The 15,973-nt window shown below is 31.6% G+C and overlaps 1 long non-coding RNA gene across 3 annotated transcripts; it reads right to left on the bottom strand.

The window, feature by feature from the left end:
* Nucleotides 1-5,316: 5,316 nt before the first annotated feature.
* Nucleotides 5,317-6,786, bottom strand: LOC107951771 (uncharacterized). 3 transcript variants are annotated; one of them, XR_001698594.2, is made up of 3 exons: nucleotides 6,441-6,681; nucleotides 5,760-6,162; nucleotides 5,317-5,666 (listed from the first exon to the last, which is right to left on the bottom strand). It is a non-coding gene; the product is annotated as an uncharacterized lncRNA (long non-coding RNA). The 3 variants fall into 3 exon arrangements; XR_005909259.1 differs by having other exon boundaries at nucleotides 5,760-6,786; XR_005909260.1 differs by having other exon boundaries at nucleotides 5,317-5,663; nucleotides 5,760-6,786.
* Nucleotides 6,787-15,973: the final 9,187 nt, after the last annotated feature.

The following is a 15,973-nucleotide window of genomic DNA, read 5'->3' as shown; positions in this document are numbered from 1 at the left end:
ACATCGTATTAGTTGGATTTTTAATGTTTTAATTAATTAAAGTAAAGAATTGGATGGAAGAGAAAGAATTGTATTATTTTTAATAGTTAATAATTTTATCCTGAATTTTAAAATTTTATATAATTTTTTTAAGATGAAAATGTTAAAATTTAAAATAAAATATTAATGTGACATTAAATTATGTGACGTTACTGATTTATACACTCATTTTCTAATGTCAAGTTCAATTAATATTTTCGAAATTAAGTTAAAAATTAAAATTCGGTGACATGCATAAACAATCAACGTACTGAACGGATTAAAGATTTTTAGTAAAATCTCTTTCCATATAGTTTGAATTACACTGAAATTAATCTCGAAATTTAAATTTGATTATCATTGTATCTAATAAGATGAAGGTATGGATCATGCAGCTCCCCACGCTGCTTGACCACTTTCGATCGTGGAATTTAGCTAACATATTTTTATAATAATTCATTTAATATTTATTAAAAAATAAAAGTAAAAGTTTGTACTTAATTAAAAAGCAAAAAACCTGCTGTAAAGAATACAAATGGTTGCATAAGAAAACATTGTACGAGATTATCATTTCTATGACTCACATAATTCTATATTTACCGTTTTATCATCAGATAAAACATTCAAGTTGAGTTGACCAAATAAAGCTGTATGATGAACAAACTTAGAAAACTATCTTTTTCACTCATTTTGTTGTTACAAAATGAAATCTTTACAAAAACGTTAAATTTTTAATGGTTATTAATTATATACATTATTTTCATTCTAGTCATTCAATTTTTAGATTGCTTTTATCTTGGCCACCCTAAAAATATCTTTTTTAAATATTGATTTGGGTAAAAAAAATCAAGGATTAAAGTGAAAAGACGTTAAAACCTAAAATAATACAAAAATATTGTCAAATTCTAAATTTGAGTTTTGAAATATACATTATTAAATATTAAGATTCAAAATTATAGTAACAAATCAATTGACATTATCAATGGATAAAAATTTTCAATAATTTATTTTGATGTTTTGAATTTTTTTTAAAAATTATCAATAAAAATTATTATCTTTAATTGTTGTCTATGAAGCCCAATTTTTTTTTACTATATAATCACGAATCTTCCTTGCTAAGCTACAAGTAAAGAAAAATCCTTACAATTAATTAAATTAATTAGTTTCATTTTCCATGCAAAACAAAACTCATAATTTTTTCATCACCTATTTATGCAAACAAAGAACAATTGATTAATTTAATTAATTGCAATGATATTTTCCTTTTATTTTAGCTTAGCATAGAAGATTCGATATTATATAATCAAAAGAAATTTAAGTTCCATAGAAAATTATTAAATATGAGTTATTTGAGTTGTTTTCGTTAATTTTAAATTTTAAAAGGATATTAAATTAATTAAATTAAATATTATAGTATCAAATCAGTTGATATTATTAATGGATAAAAAATTCTCAACAATTTATTCAATTTATCTTGATGTTTTAAAATTTAAATTTTCAATATTAAAAAAAATCAAAATTTTTGGTAATGAGATAAACAAGTACAAATTCATAGCTTTTGTGTATTATTTTAGATCTACCACCTTTTTCACTTTAATCCTTGATTTTTTTACCCCAAACGATATTTAAAAAAGATATTTTCTAGGTGATCAAAACGAAAACGACCTAAAGGTCGAGTGACCAAAATGAAAATGTAAACATGATATGATGTGAATAGTTAACTTTCGTTAGAGATTTAACACTTGAATGACTAAAATGAAAGCAAATAACTCTAATATCTTAGGGTTATTTGTTCCTTATTTTAGTAGGACTGTATTTTATTTTATAATTTAATTTTGATAGATTTTAGGAATTTTATTTCGTTGATGTTTTAAGTTAACTATATATTTATAATGTTAATTCGGACTAATTTTCTATGCGATCTTATCCAATGTAGGTCCGACAAAGTATGGAAAAGAATAGCATGAAATAAGTAGATTTCTGTTCTAACAGAAAATGTCTTCAACCCAACAAACATAGACAGGCGAATCTCCGTTTCAACGAAAAATATCTTCGCCCAGAAAAAGCAAACATATGACTTTTCACTCCAAGTGCATATACCTGATTTAAAAAAAAAAACTTACGCCTTTTAGGATTATAAAAGGGAAAAAAACGAAACCAAAAAGGAGGGGAGAAGAAGAAAAAGAGGAGGAGCCGCCTAAGCTTTCCTGCATCAAGAATTAATGGATTCCAATGAAAAGACAGAGTTTCTCCATCGTTTTTCCTTTTTGTTTCATTTTATTACGTCTAGTTATTGTTTTAATTTTAAAATGTTTCCCAAATTCTCCATGAACAGAATCTATTTTCTAAGGTTACAATGGATTTCATTCTTCCATCTCTATTTATTATTAATAGAGTTTAGATTATTTATTTATTATCGTTCTTCTTTGATAATAGTCTGGCCAACTATTAGTTTGACAAAACCTCAAGAAAGCGAAAGAGGACTTTTTATTTTAGGTCTAGAATGAATAACTCTTGGTCTTAATTAGATGGGCCAATCCGTGATTGATAATTAGGATAGGAATATACATGATTACCTTGGGTAGCCATAATTGGGGCAATTCTTAATTAATTTAGTCTACATTATTGGCATAGGAATATAGCTCAATGGTTAAATTAAATTAGTTCTTTAATTGCTCGGAAGAGAATTAAGTGAATTTTAGTTTCCCAAGTTAATAATAAACTTATTAGGATAAACTGGATGGAGATAGATCAATTTGCTAACGCATTCGATGAAATTTTTGGGTTTTGCCATTTTGTTTATTTGATTTAGTTTGCGTTGCTTATTTTTATTTACTTTTAAATTAGTTTAAAAAATTATTATCAATTAATTTGGATAGTTTCTAGAGTAATACTTGGAGATTGGTGTTTTGATTAGTAATAGCTCTCTAGGGGATTAATATTTTATACTACTTGGAACGATACATATATTTGTGTGATCAACAAAAGCCCCTAGATTAATGCAATGATTTCATTTGGGGTGATCAAAATAAAAGTGCTTTAAAAATTGAGTTACCAACTAAGTAGTTTAACTGAATAATATAATAATGTCTTGATCTCGACTTAAACGTTTACCACCAGGGTCGAAGTCAAAAAGTTTTTTTAGGGGGGGCCAAAAATAAATTGTAATATTTACGATAGTAAAAATGTAATTTTTAAAGGATTAAATAAAAAAATTATCATTTTTAGGGGTGTAATTTTATTTTTACAAATTTAAAACTTTAAAAATTTTAAAGAGAGTCGAGGCACTTAACAGCCTCCTAGATTGAGATTTTGTTTTAGTAACGTGGGTTGATTTATTTCCATAATTTTTTCATTCATGTGGTTTGTTGGAGTTGTGGCCTCTAAAGCCTTTGTTTTGTGGCTCTCAATTGTTTGTAATTCTTATTCATGTATGAAATTTTTAAGAAATAAAAGAAATTATGGGAAACGTAATATCATATAAACAGAAAACAAGTCTCATTTACGATTATGATCAACAATTTGTGGGTTTTAAACGCCTGCAATTCTTCTTTCACACCATGCTTTGTTATAATAATAACATTTCATAACCTTTTTCTGGTTTTTACACTTACAAGTCTTCTAAGAGTATTTTCTTTAATTATTATATACTCCTATTTTCATTTAATACATTAAATAAAAAAAATCCCTGTTTTGTAAGTGCTTATTAGAATTATATGTTTTTTCTTTAATTTTCATTTAATTGATTAATTTTAACTTCTTTAGAATCAATATCGTTATTAGTGCAGCAACACATGAATTAAAATTAACTAAAATACATTTATCTTTCTATTTAAAAATTGAATAAAGATTATAAATAATTTTAGGTTTTGTATAAAAATATAATTTTGTAGGTTGGGCCTTATAACTCAAGGACATCACACAGTTTCTACCATAAGTTATACTAATAGTATTACCTAACTAGACATTGTCGTCTATTGATCCTTATAGATGAAGAATTTTCTGAATCGATTACAAAGTGTTACCTATTAAGTTAAAATTATTATAGATGTAAATGATAATATCATATTTGTATCATAAAATTTTTTTATAATTAATTTAAATTAATTAAGAGATAAATAATAAAAATGTATATTATTAGTACTTAAAAAATAAATAAGTGATAATAATAAATGATTATTTTATCTCTAATTAATTAAACTAGTATGAGATAAATAATAAATAAAAGAATTTGAAAATTCTGATGAAGGCCATATCAAATTTGAAGAAAGCCACCTTCCAATCTAGTTTAATTGAGGAAAAGAAGTCAAATTTTATTTATGAAGAAAATCACCTTTTGATATTGTTCAACTGAGAAAAAAAAGATGTCAAAACTTGTTTTAAGAGCAAGTCACCATGATAGTTGAAGCGGGATCAACCATCTAAGATCAAGTCTAAATATTAGATTCAAACTCTCTTCAAACTTGTTTTCAAGATTCAAGTCTCGACAACCCTTGAAGGGGACATCATTGATTCAATATCAAGTCTCGGCGGCTCTTGAATTAAATCAAATCAAATTCTCAAACAAACATCTTACCAAATTCAGCTTTAAGATCAAGTATCGATGACCTTTGAAACAAATTGCATCATTCAAAGATCAAGTTAAGATTACCTTTGGGTCGAAGCTCCATCAAAGAGAAGAATCAAATGAGTTTTCTTTGTAATCAAGAAATCTAGAGATTGCATCTTCTTTTCAAGTTATCAATACAATTTGACTCTAAATTTTCAAGTCAATTTATGACATGAAATTTTTGTGTACGAATTTATAGCTCGCTTGGTGGGAAGCCTTTCATCTCTTCTCTCCAAAAATCAAAGTTCAAAGTTGCAACGGTCTCAAAGAAGATCATTATTAGCAAACCAACGATGATGAAGCATGTATAATTAGCTGCCATTAGAGATTTAATGTTTGAGTGACTAAAACGGTAAATTTCTCTAACGATGATGATGAAACTATAAAAATTCTTTTTGAAGTGACCAAAATAAAAATATTCTAAAAGTTAGATGACCACTAATTAGTTTGCCCAAAATATAAAGTTGAGACATTCTACCTCAATCCAATGGAATGGTTTTTCTTATTTCCACTCAAAACGCAAACATAAGTGGACTTTTAATTATCCATCAACCTGAACTAAGGCTCCGTTTGTTTGCAAGTAAAATGTTTTCTGAAAAATGATTTATTTTTCTGGTGTTTGGATGAATCTGTGTAAAATATTTTCTGTTGTTTGGGAGGTTTCCTGAAAATATTTTTTGGAAATCCTGAATATAATAAATTTTATATTTAATACAATAAAATTTACATCAATGTGGAACGAAATACAAACCGAGAGCTTTTTCAGAAGCAAATTGATTAATTAGAAACCAACTGATGAGATTGTTTTACATGTAACAAAACAGGGTGTATTAAATAAAAGAGCAAGCATCCTTTGGAAATGAATAAAAGTAATGTGGTACACTGCAAAGTAGAAACCATTTGAATCCACCCAATCCTCAACCTTACGGTCGCCTTGAAAATTTTGAGAAATCTGGGCGTCTACGCTCCACATATGTTGTTTTCCCCTCGTTCCCTTCTTCAGTTATATAAAATATGAGTGTCGCATTTCCACCAACTTCTTGAAAATATGTAGAGGAAATGAAACAAGTAAATTTTCAGATTGAATAAATTTTTTTTTTTAAAATGGGTTGCTTATGATTCGATTTGGTACCTGAAGTCCAGCATGGCCATCATCAACAGCATTAAGAGCTGCTTTTAACACTCTAATTGCTGTTGGACTGTTTCTTAGGATCTCTCTACACCATTTAATTGTTTCTTGCTCTAGTTTCTCTAGCTAGATCATATGCCACAAAATTAACCTTTTTATCTTGTAGGGCCCAATTTCTGCCCGTCCCGTTAAATAAATAAAAACCAAACAGAAACAAAGGCTAATGTTTCAGTCCAATTTTGTTACAAATCCAATAACGGGCCCAGTAGCTAATTCCTAACCCAGGCTCGAAATTAATGGAAAAGGAAGGGTTAGGAAACCCTAGCATCAGCCTCCCCGCTTCCAGCAAAGCCTCCAGTCGCCGCACGTCTCGGGGCCGACTCCTCCACGTGCGCTCCACAAACACCTGCAAGCACGAACTCAAAGAGTCCGACAGAGAAGAAACAGCAAAAAAATAGCAATTATATTTGATTTTTTTTCTTTTTCGGGCTATATAAAGCCGTTTTATTTTGTAAAATAGGGACCGATTGTATTGAGAGAATACGAAAATACGAAAGAAAAAGAAAACAATTGTCGAAGGTGATCTATTTATTCGGTTTTTTTACTGCTTTTTGTTTCATTTTTCTACTGGTTTTTTTAAAAAAAATAATAAATAAAAGAAAAGAGAAGGAGGAAGATTCTTACCAACGATGGCGCGCCGTCGACATCTTTGTTTCGCTTCATCCAAATCGAAGTTGAAAGGGGGATTTTGGCGTGAAGAGCAGGGGAGAGGATGAAATAATTCTTGCGGCTACTATGCTGCAAATGGAATTGGGTTTTAATTAAGGATTGAAAAGGGTTTTAAAGCATTGATGGGTTATTTACGTTTTTAATCCTTCCATTTTTATCTCATCGTTTCAAAATCATTGTTTTCTGTTTCCAATTTTTCCTATGAAATATTGAATTTGTTTTATTTTAATCCACTGCTGTGCAATGTTTTGGGTGGTTTGGGTAAATCGCTCTTTCGGTCCTCCTCCTGTTACGCGTGTTTTAATCTGCTCCCTTTCTCGTTTTTTTTTGAATTCAGCCCTTAAATTCTTTTTATTTTCAACTTAATCCTTAATTTATTATTCTAATTTTTTATTACTAATACTATTTATTTATATTATTATTACTGTATCATTATTAGTTTATATTTTTATTTATTATATTATATGTTACTATCATTATATCTATATATGCACATATGTATGTAAATATATAGGTATACATTTTAAACGTTTTAAATACATATACATATTATGTACATAGTTTTTATTATTATTTTATTTTCATAGTTTTTTTCATACATATATACATATATACATTTATATTTTATAATAGTTACACGTTTTCCATATTTTATAATTTATACATGTTTATACATTTTTTATATAATATGTACATATATATATCCAAATCTATTTAAAACTTACTATAAATGTATTTTCCACATTATTATATTTACCAATATACTATATTATACATTTTTTTGTAAATGCATAAATATATTTCATATGTATTTTATTATTGTTATTTTCATGACTTTTGTGTACATATATATGCATAAACGTTTTCAAATATGTATGCATCTTTGGTATTTCATAGCCATACCTATATTTGCAAAATTCACCTATATATCATGTCTATATATATTCATACTTTGTAAATATATATACATATATATTTTAAATCGAAGTATTTGTTTCATGTTATACATTAACTTTTTAACATGTCTTTTAGAAAATATATATTCTGGTTGCGTCAAAGCATTAAAATCGTCATATTTTACAAATTTTCAAAATATTTGGTATTCATGATTCTCAAGAAAGATCGTGTCCTAACTTACTGGATTGCGATTATTTTTCGATGGATTTAGAAAGCCAAGTATTTGTTTTGCAATAAATTCATAAATTTCAAATAAAAGCTTATTCTCGGGAATTCAAAAATGTTGGGTCCTAACTTACTGGTCATGACTTTTTATTATCTCAAAATAAGGATTTCAAAAACAAAAGGCAATATTTGGTATTTTGAAGATTTAAATATATTGTGCCCTAACTCACTGGGTGTGATGTTTTATTTCTTTGAAATAAGAATGTTTTATTTTGATTCATTCACGAGTTAAAAGTTTTCTTTTAAAATTTTTTCAAATTTTCGACACCAAGACATTAAACAATCAAATTCGGTACCGATTTTTGGGCGTTGAGAGGGTGCTAACCCTTCCTTGTGCGTGACTGACTCCTGAACCTATTTTCTCAAATTTCGTAGACCAGAATTGTTTTTAAGGTGAGCCGATCACACCTCAATCAAAGATAGGTGGCGACTCCAATTTTCGTTTTTTAAAAGTCGACAACTAAATTTTTGTTTTCAAAAAACGGTTTCAACAGCTTGGCGACTCCGCTGGGGGCTGTTAGAGAGTTGAGCCATAAAATTGATTAATTTTTGTCTTGTGATTGAAAAATCCAATCTTTGTTTTCAAATCATGATTTCCCTGTGCATTCATTTTCATCATGATATGTTTGCATGATTGGACCAAGTCGGTTGATCTGTATTTGCATTTTGCATTGCATGGTCAGTTTTACCCCTCTAAGTTGGAGCGAAAAACTAGTCCTTCGTGAGGTTTTCACCTCCGTGCAGGGTAGTAGACCGCTTCCGGGATACATCCGTACCTATGTCTTCGTGAGATTTTCATCTCCGTGCAGCCATAGGGAAATGTATTCCCCTGAACTGAACTCGATCCATATGAGCCTATAATGGGTAAGGATCGAGGAATCTGCTGGTTCAGGTACCCTTGCTCTAGAAACTAACCCTCATATAGTAAACCTTAGGAACTTGCCCTAGGTAGAGCTATACCAAACCCTAGAGGAGTCCTGAATAGGTTCTTTTATTATTTCTTGTGTACGTTGAATTATGATTTTATGCATGATACTAACTTGTGTGTTTTGTTTTGGCTGCATGACATTTTTGACTGCATGACATTTCATCATAGAAAAGAGATGCATCTTAATACCTGAATGGTCGATGTCATTGCTTGGAGTACGAGGGCGAAGCCGTATATATATCCGCTTTGTGTAAAGAGATTTGTTGTCTAGAGAAGTTTTCTAGTAAAGAATTGAACTAGAATCAACGTCTTTTTTTTTTGCATTCATTTCATGCATTTGCATTCCATTACATCATATGTATTAGACACCGTTAAATGATCCTAATTAAGTAAAATCACTGTTCAGTTAACCTGGAAACCAACCAACCAACCAAACACCATTACGGCACTCGAGCAAAGATTAAAGACATGGATCAGAGATTGGAAAAGCTCGAACAGCACCAGAAAGAAATGCAAGACCAACTCCAGTTACATGTGCAAGAGCAGTTAGACAAGATGCAACGGGATATGTCAGAGAAGATGCAGGAATCCCAAAACAATATGATGGCAAAGTTGACCCAACTGTTGACTGGAGGGGGTTATAAGGGAAAGGGTCCCATGGCTGATATCAAAGAGGGTATCGAGGATGAATCACTCTATCCTCCAGGCTTTACTCTTCCACATGTGCGAACTCAAGCTGAATATCCGCACAAATCTACTGTCACAATCAGGCCTTATTAGTTCCAGGTCGGTGCTTCAAACTTCCAGGCTGGATTGGGCTCTAACCCCGGAAACAACCTTGTTAACTCTGCCATTCCTGACTTTGATGAAGTGGCTGAGAAGGAAAGAATAAAGGAAGAGTTACCGAAACAGTTAGAAGAAAGGTGCAAGTGGCTTGAGGAGAAGTTCAAGGCGATGGAGGTCACTGAAAGCTATCTTGGGATTAACGCTAAAGAGCTGAGTTTAGTCCCGGATTTGGTACTCCTTCATAAGTTTAAGATGCCGGAATTCGAAAAGTACAATGGGACAAGTTGCCCAGAAGCACATATCACCATGTTCTGCAGGTGAATGGCTGGATATGTTAACAATGACCAGCTACTGATACATTGTTTCCAAGATAGCCTCACAGGGGTAGCATCTAAATGATACAATCAATTGAGCCGTACCATGATCGGTTCATGGAGGGATTTAGTACAAGCGTTCATGAAATAGTACAGTCATGTAACATACATGGTACCTGACAGAATCACCCTTCAAAATATGGAAAAAAACCGAACGAGAGCTTTAGGCAATATGTACAAAGGTGGAGGGAAGTTGCCGTTTAAGTTCAGCCGCCGCTATTGGAAAGAGAAACAACAATACTCTTTATCAATATGCTGAAAGCCCTATTCATTACGCATATGTTAGGAAGTGCTACAAAGAGCTTTTCTGACATAGTTATGAATGGTGAAATGATCGAAAATGCTATAAGGAACGGGAAAATTGATGTAGAGGAGAGTAACAAGAGGTTAGTCTCAAAGAAAAGAAAAAATGAGATGAACAACACGGGTTACTCTAAATCAATTACTATGAGTCAGCCAAGAAAGGTGGTTGGTAATCAACAGAATTCATCGAGGCAAGATTCCGACATAAAGACTGAGAAGTTCCAGTTTACACCAATCCCAATATTGTATAGGGAATTGTATCAAAATTTGTTTGATGCACATGTAGTTTCTCCTTTTCATGTGAAGCCTCTACAACCTCCGCATCCTGAATGGTATGATGCGAATGCACAATGTGACTACCATGCAGGAATTACGGGACACTCAATAGAGCATTGCACTGCCTTCAAGAAACTAGTGGAAAGACTCATCAACATAGGTGTTGTCAAGTTTGGTGACTCATCTAGTGCAGAAAGTCTACTACCCAATCATGATTGATAATGTAGTAAATGCAATGTATGAAGAAGTGGTGAGAAATTTTCACATCGATGACAAATGTGCAGACACAATGAAAAGGTCCTTGTTAGATTTTCGCCTTTGAGGTGTTCTAAATAATTGGACTGCAGAAGAAACCCCTATAGTATTTAGAGTTTGTTAGAATAATGTTCAGAACACACTTGTTGCTTTTAGCCTAGAAGCAATAAGAACTTCTTTATGAAATAGGCTCATGTTTGAACATTATTGTTTTAATGAAACATATTATTGCAATCATCTTTGAGCAAACGTTCTTTCATTTTACGATTCTTTCATTCTGTTGGATTTTTTCTGTCAAACCATTCTTTCATTCATAATCATATTATTTATAAATTCATACATTCTTTGTATATTCTTTAGCACCTACAATAGGTTCCTGGATATCAATGACATGAGTGACGCTTCTACAGATTTAGAATCTCCTTTTGAGTGAGACATGTGTTTAGAGGGATCTCATGACTTTGAAGATGTCATAGATTGTAACTTATCTCCTAACTTGTTGATGATGGTAAAGTAATAAGAGAAACAAATTTACCTCATGAGGAGACAATGGAGATTGTGACCTTGAGGGAATATGCATGACCGAAGAAACAAAGCAATATATTATTGAGTTACTTCAAGAATTCAAAGATGTCTTCGCATGGTCATACCAGGGTATGCCCGGGTTAAGCACTGTCATTGGAATCTGAACAACAGCACGATATAAAAAATTTACAGTATGTTCCAGATTAATATCATGAATGATGTAGTGAAAACTCTACTAGAGCAATGCCTCTCTTTTTAGTTTATCACGATTTCTTTTTCTATTGAAGTCGAAATTCTTTCTCTCTGGGTATTGGCTAAGCAAGTTGATGAAGCATAACAGATCCAATCGCAATGTGATTAATTGAACTTGATAGAAGAAAAAAGGCTAAAAGCTATTCATTACGGTTAGATGTACCAGAATGAATGATGCGAGCCTATAAAAATGTTCATCTTAGAGAATTCCGTGAGGGTGACCAAATGTTGAAGATCTTCCCTCTATAAAAAATGTTTTGGAGGGGAACGAATGCCATATTGGGAAGAACCTTATGTTATAGAGAAGGTTTTTTTTCCAAAGGAGCTTTGATTGTGAGCGAGATGGATGATAAGTCCTGTAAACTCAAATTCAGTCAGGAAATACTCTGCTTAAAGAAGGAGATGACCAAGGTAAAAACCCGCAAATGACACTTTGAGTCATTAAAAAAATGATGAAATGAAAAAAATGAAAAAGTGAAAAGGAAAAATGAAAAAGGAAAAAGTAAAATAGAGAGGCTAAGGTGAAAACCCTCAAAGGGCGCCTTAGACCAAAGGGGATTTGAGTTGAAAACCCGAAAAGGACGGCTCAAATATTGATCAAAATGAGGCATGAGATTATCGGAGCAGCTCAAATACTGATCAGAATGGGGCATGCAGTGGTCTTGCTATACCTGAATTAATAGGAAAGGGTAAGCGACATCTTGGGGCATCGACAAAGTACTATAGATCTTCTAAACACATGTTAAACTCAGAATGGTCATCGAAAAGTTTGTACAGAGAAGTTCAAGCTATGATATTTGGGGCACCTAATCCTTATACCATTTTTGTTATTCTTGGAACACTTCATTCGTTTCCAAGACATGCATTCCTAAATCAATTTCTTTGTTATTCATCTTTATTATCTTTGACAATTTATTCATTTTGAGCTATAAGAACCAATTCTATTTTATCCATCATTTTTTTCTTTTTGCAAGCATGTTGTATTAGAATAATGATTAATGGGCTAATAAAACTTTCACAAATGAAGTTTTGCATATTGCTCTAGAAGTTTCTAAATAATACAGGAACTTAAAACAGGACTATTGTTTAGAACGCACTAGGATTAAAGATTGGAAATCTAATAAGGAAGAGTCTAAATTAAGACTATCGCTTTGAATTTTGTTGTCTAAAACAAAATGACAAGATGTCGTGTTGGTGACAAAGCTTTAATGAACAAGCAAGTAATAATCACAGAATAATAATAAGAAGTTGTTCTTGGAGAAGAAAATTCTTCATTTGTGCATGAGCATTTGGTATGACACCCTGGGAATGGTGTAAGAGACCAAAGAGTTTCACATCCTATATCCTTGAATTGTGATAACAGAGGATTGAGAAAAGGCCAAAACTTTTTACTCTTGGGTTACAACAGGAGGAAGATGGTACAAATTTTTGCATCCCAGTAGATCAAACTGGGAGGTTTACAGTGGGGAGCAATCTGGTCAAGTGTTTCTTTGGAGACGCCAGCCGAGTAAAAAGGCACTATAGCACATTTACGATAAAACTTTAATAAACTTTGAGTAGTGATAACCTAAGTGATAAGGAGCGATCATTATCAAAAAATGACATTCTACATTCATCCAAATGTCATTTATACATGTCTAGTTAGGAGCATTTGATTCATTCTGTTCATGACATCCTATTAGACATAATTAGGTTCATAAGATGAATTATACAGGTTATGTTCCACAGAGAATAGATCGGTGAGATCACAAAGCTTTATTGCCCCGAATAACAGTGGGGCAGTTGAAAAGCAGCGGATCTTGTCTTTATGTATTGACATGAAGTAGATCGAAGATAGCAGATCTTGTCTTCCCATACCGGTGGTGAAGTAGATCGAAGATGATGGATCTTGTCTTCATGCATTGACATGAAGTAGATCAGAGATAATGCATCTTGTCTTCATGTATTGACATGAAGTAGATCGAAGATAGCGGATCTTATCTTCCCATACTGGTGGTGAAGTAGATCAAAGATAATAGATCTTGTCTTCATGTATTGACATGAAGTAGATCAGAGATAATGAATCTTGTCTTTATGTATTGACATGGAGTAGATCGAAGATAGCGGATCTTGTCTTCATGTATTGACATAAAGTAGATCAGAGATAATGGATCTTGTCTTCATGTATTGACATGAAGTAGATCCAAGATAGCAGATCTTGTCTTCACGTATTGATATAAAGTAGATCGAAGATAGCGGATCTTGTCTACATGTATTGACATGAAGTAGATCGAAGATAATGGATCTTGTCTTCATGTATTGACATGAAGTAGATCAGAGATAGTGGATCTTGTCTTCATGTATTGACATGAAGTAGATCAAAGATGACAGATCTTGTCTTCCCATACTGGTGGTGAAGTAGATCGAAGATAATGGATCTTGTCTTCATGTATTGACATTAAGTAGATCAGAGATAGCAGACCATGTCTTCCCATACTAGTGTGAAGTAGATCGAAGATACAGGTCTTACCTCCCCAACATTATAGTGGAGTAGATAGAAGCACCAATTCCTGTACCTCTGAAGATGAAGTAGGAAGGAACGAGGCTACCTGAAGAGGAGAAGCATTGAAGAAGTTGAGGCTCAGTAAGACCAGGCATAATTGGGCCTTGTAGTCTTTGCTCTGTTCCCGTTACACGACAATGAGCAAAGAGGGGCAGCTGTAGGGCCCAATTTCTGCCAGGCCCGTTAAATAAATAAAAACCAAACAGAAACAAAGGCTAATGTTTCAGTCCAATTTTGTTACAAATCCAATAACGGGCCCAATAGCTAATTCCTAACCCAGGCCCGAAATTAATGGAAAAGGAAGGGTTAGGAAACCCTAGCATTAGCCTCCCCGCTTCCAGCAAAGCCTCCAGCCGCCACACGTCTCGGGGCCGACTCTTCCACGTGCGCTCCACAAACACCTGCAAGCACGAACTCAAAGAGTCCGAAAAAGAAGAAACAACAAAAAAAATAGCAATTATATTCGATTTATTTTTCTTTTTCGGGCTATATAAAGCCGTTTTATTTTGTAAAATGGGGACCGATTGTATTGAGAGAATACGAAAATACGAAAGAAAAAGAAAACAATTGTCGAAGGTGATCTATTTATTCGGTTTTTTTACTGCTTTTTGTTTCATTTTTCTACTGGTTTTTTAAAAAAAATAATAAATAAAAGCAAAGAGAAGGAGGAAGATTCTTACCAACGATGGCGCGCCGTCGACATCTTTGTTTCGCTTCATCCAAATCGAAGTTGAAAGGGGAATTTTGGCGTGAAGAGCAGGCGAGAGGATGAAACAATTCTTGCGGCTACTATGCTGCAAATGGAATTGGGTTTTAATTAACGATTGAAAAGGGTTTTAAAGCATTGATGGGTTATTTACGTTTTTAATCCTTCCATTTTTATCTCATCGTTTCAAAATCATTGTTTTTTGTTTCCAATTTTTCCTATGAAATATTGAATTTGTTTTATTTTAGTCCACTGCTGTGCAATGTTTTGGGTGGTTTGGGTAAATTGCTCTTTCGGTCCTCCTCCTGTTACGCGTGTTTTAATCTGCTCCCTTTCTCGTTTTTTTTAAATTCAGCCCTTAAATTCTTTTTATTTTCAACTTAATCCTTAATTTATTATTCTAATTTTTTATTACTAATACTATTTATTTATATTATTATTACTGTATCATTATTAGTTTATATTTTTATTTATTATATTATATGTTACTATCATTATATCTATATATGCACATATGTATGTAAATATATAGGTATACATTTTAAACGTTTTAAATACATATACATATTATGTACATAGTTTTTTTATTATTTTATTTTCATAGTTTTTTTCATACATATATACATTTATATTTTATAATAGTTACACGTTTTCCATATTTTATAATTTATACATGTTTATACATTTTTTATATAATATGTACATATATATATCCAAATCTATTTAAAACTTACTATAAATGTATTTTCCACATTATTATATTTACCAATATACTATATTATACATTTTTTTGTAAATGCATAAATATATTTCATATGTATTTTATTATTGTTATTTTCATGACTTTTGTGTACATATATATGCATAAACGTTTTCAAATATGTATGCATCTTTGGTATTTCATAGCCATACCTATATTTGCAAAATTCACCTATATATCATGTCTATATATATTCATACTTAGTAAATATATATACATATATATTTTAAATCGAAGTATTTGTTTCATGTTATACATTAACTTTTTAACATGTCTTTTAGAAAATATATATTCTGGTTGCGTCAAAGCATTAAAATCATCATATTTTACAAATTTCTAAAATATTTGGTATTCATGATTCTCGAGAAAGATCGTGTCCTAACTTACTGGATTGCGATTATTTTTCGATGGATTTAGAAAGCCAAGTATTTGTTTTGCAATAAATCCACAAATTTCAAATAAAAGCTTATTCTCAAGAATTCAAAAATGTTGGGTCCTAACTTACTGGTCATGACATTTTATTATCTCGAAATAAGGATTTCAAAAACAAAAGGCAATATTCAGTATTTTGAAGATTTAAAAATATTGTGCCCTAACTC

Source organism: Gossypium hirsutum, chromosome D01, assembly GCF_007990345.1.
Source record: "Gossypium hirsutum isolate 1008001.06 chromosome D01, Gossypium_hirsutum_v2.1, whole genome shotgun sequence".
In the NCBI taxonomy this organism is placed as follows: domain Eukaryota; kingdom Viridiplantae; phylum Streptophyta; class Magnoliopsida; order Malvales; family Malvaceae; genus Gossypium; species Gossypium hirsutum.
This window is presented reverse-complemented; position numbering and strand designations above follow the sequence as displayed.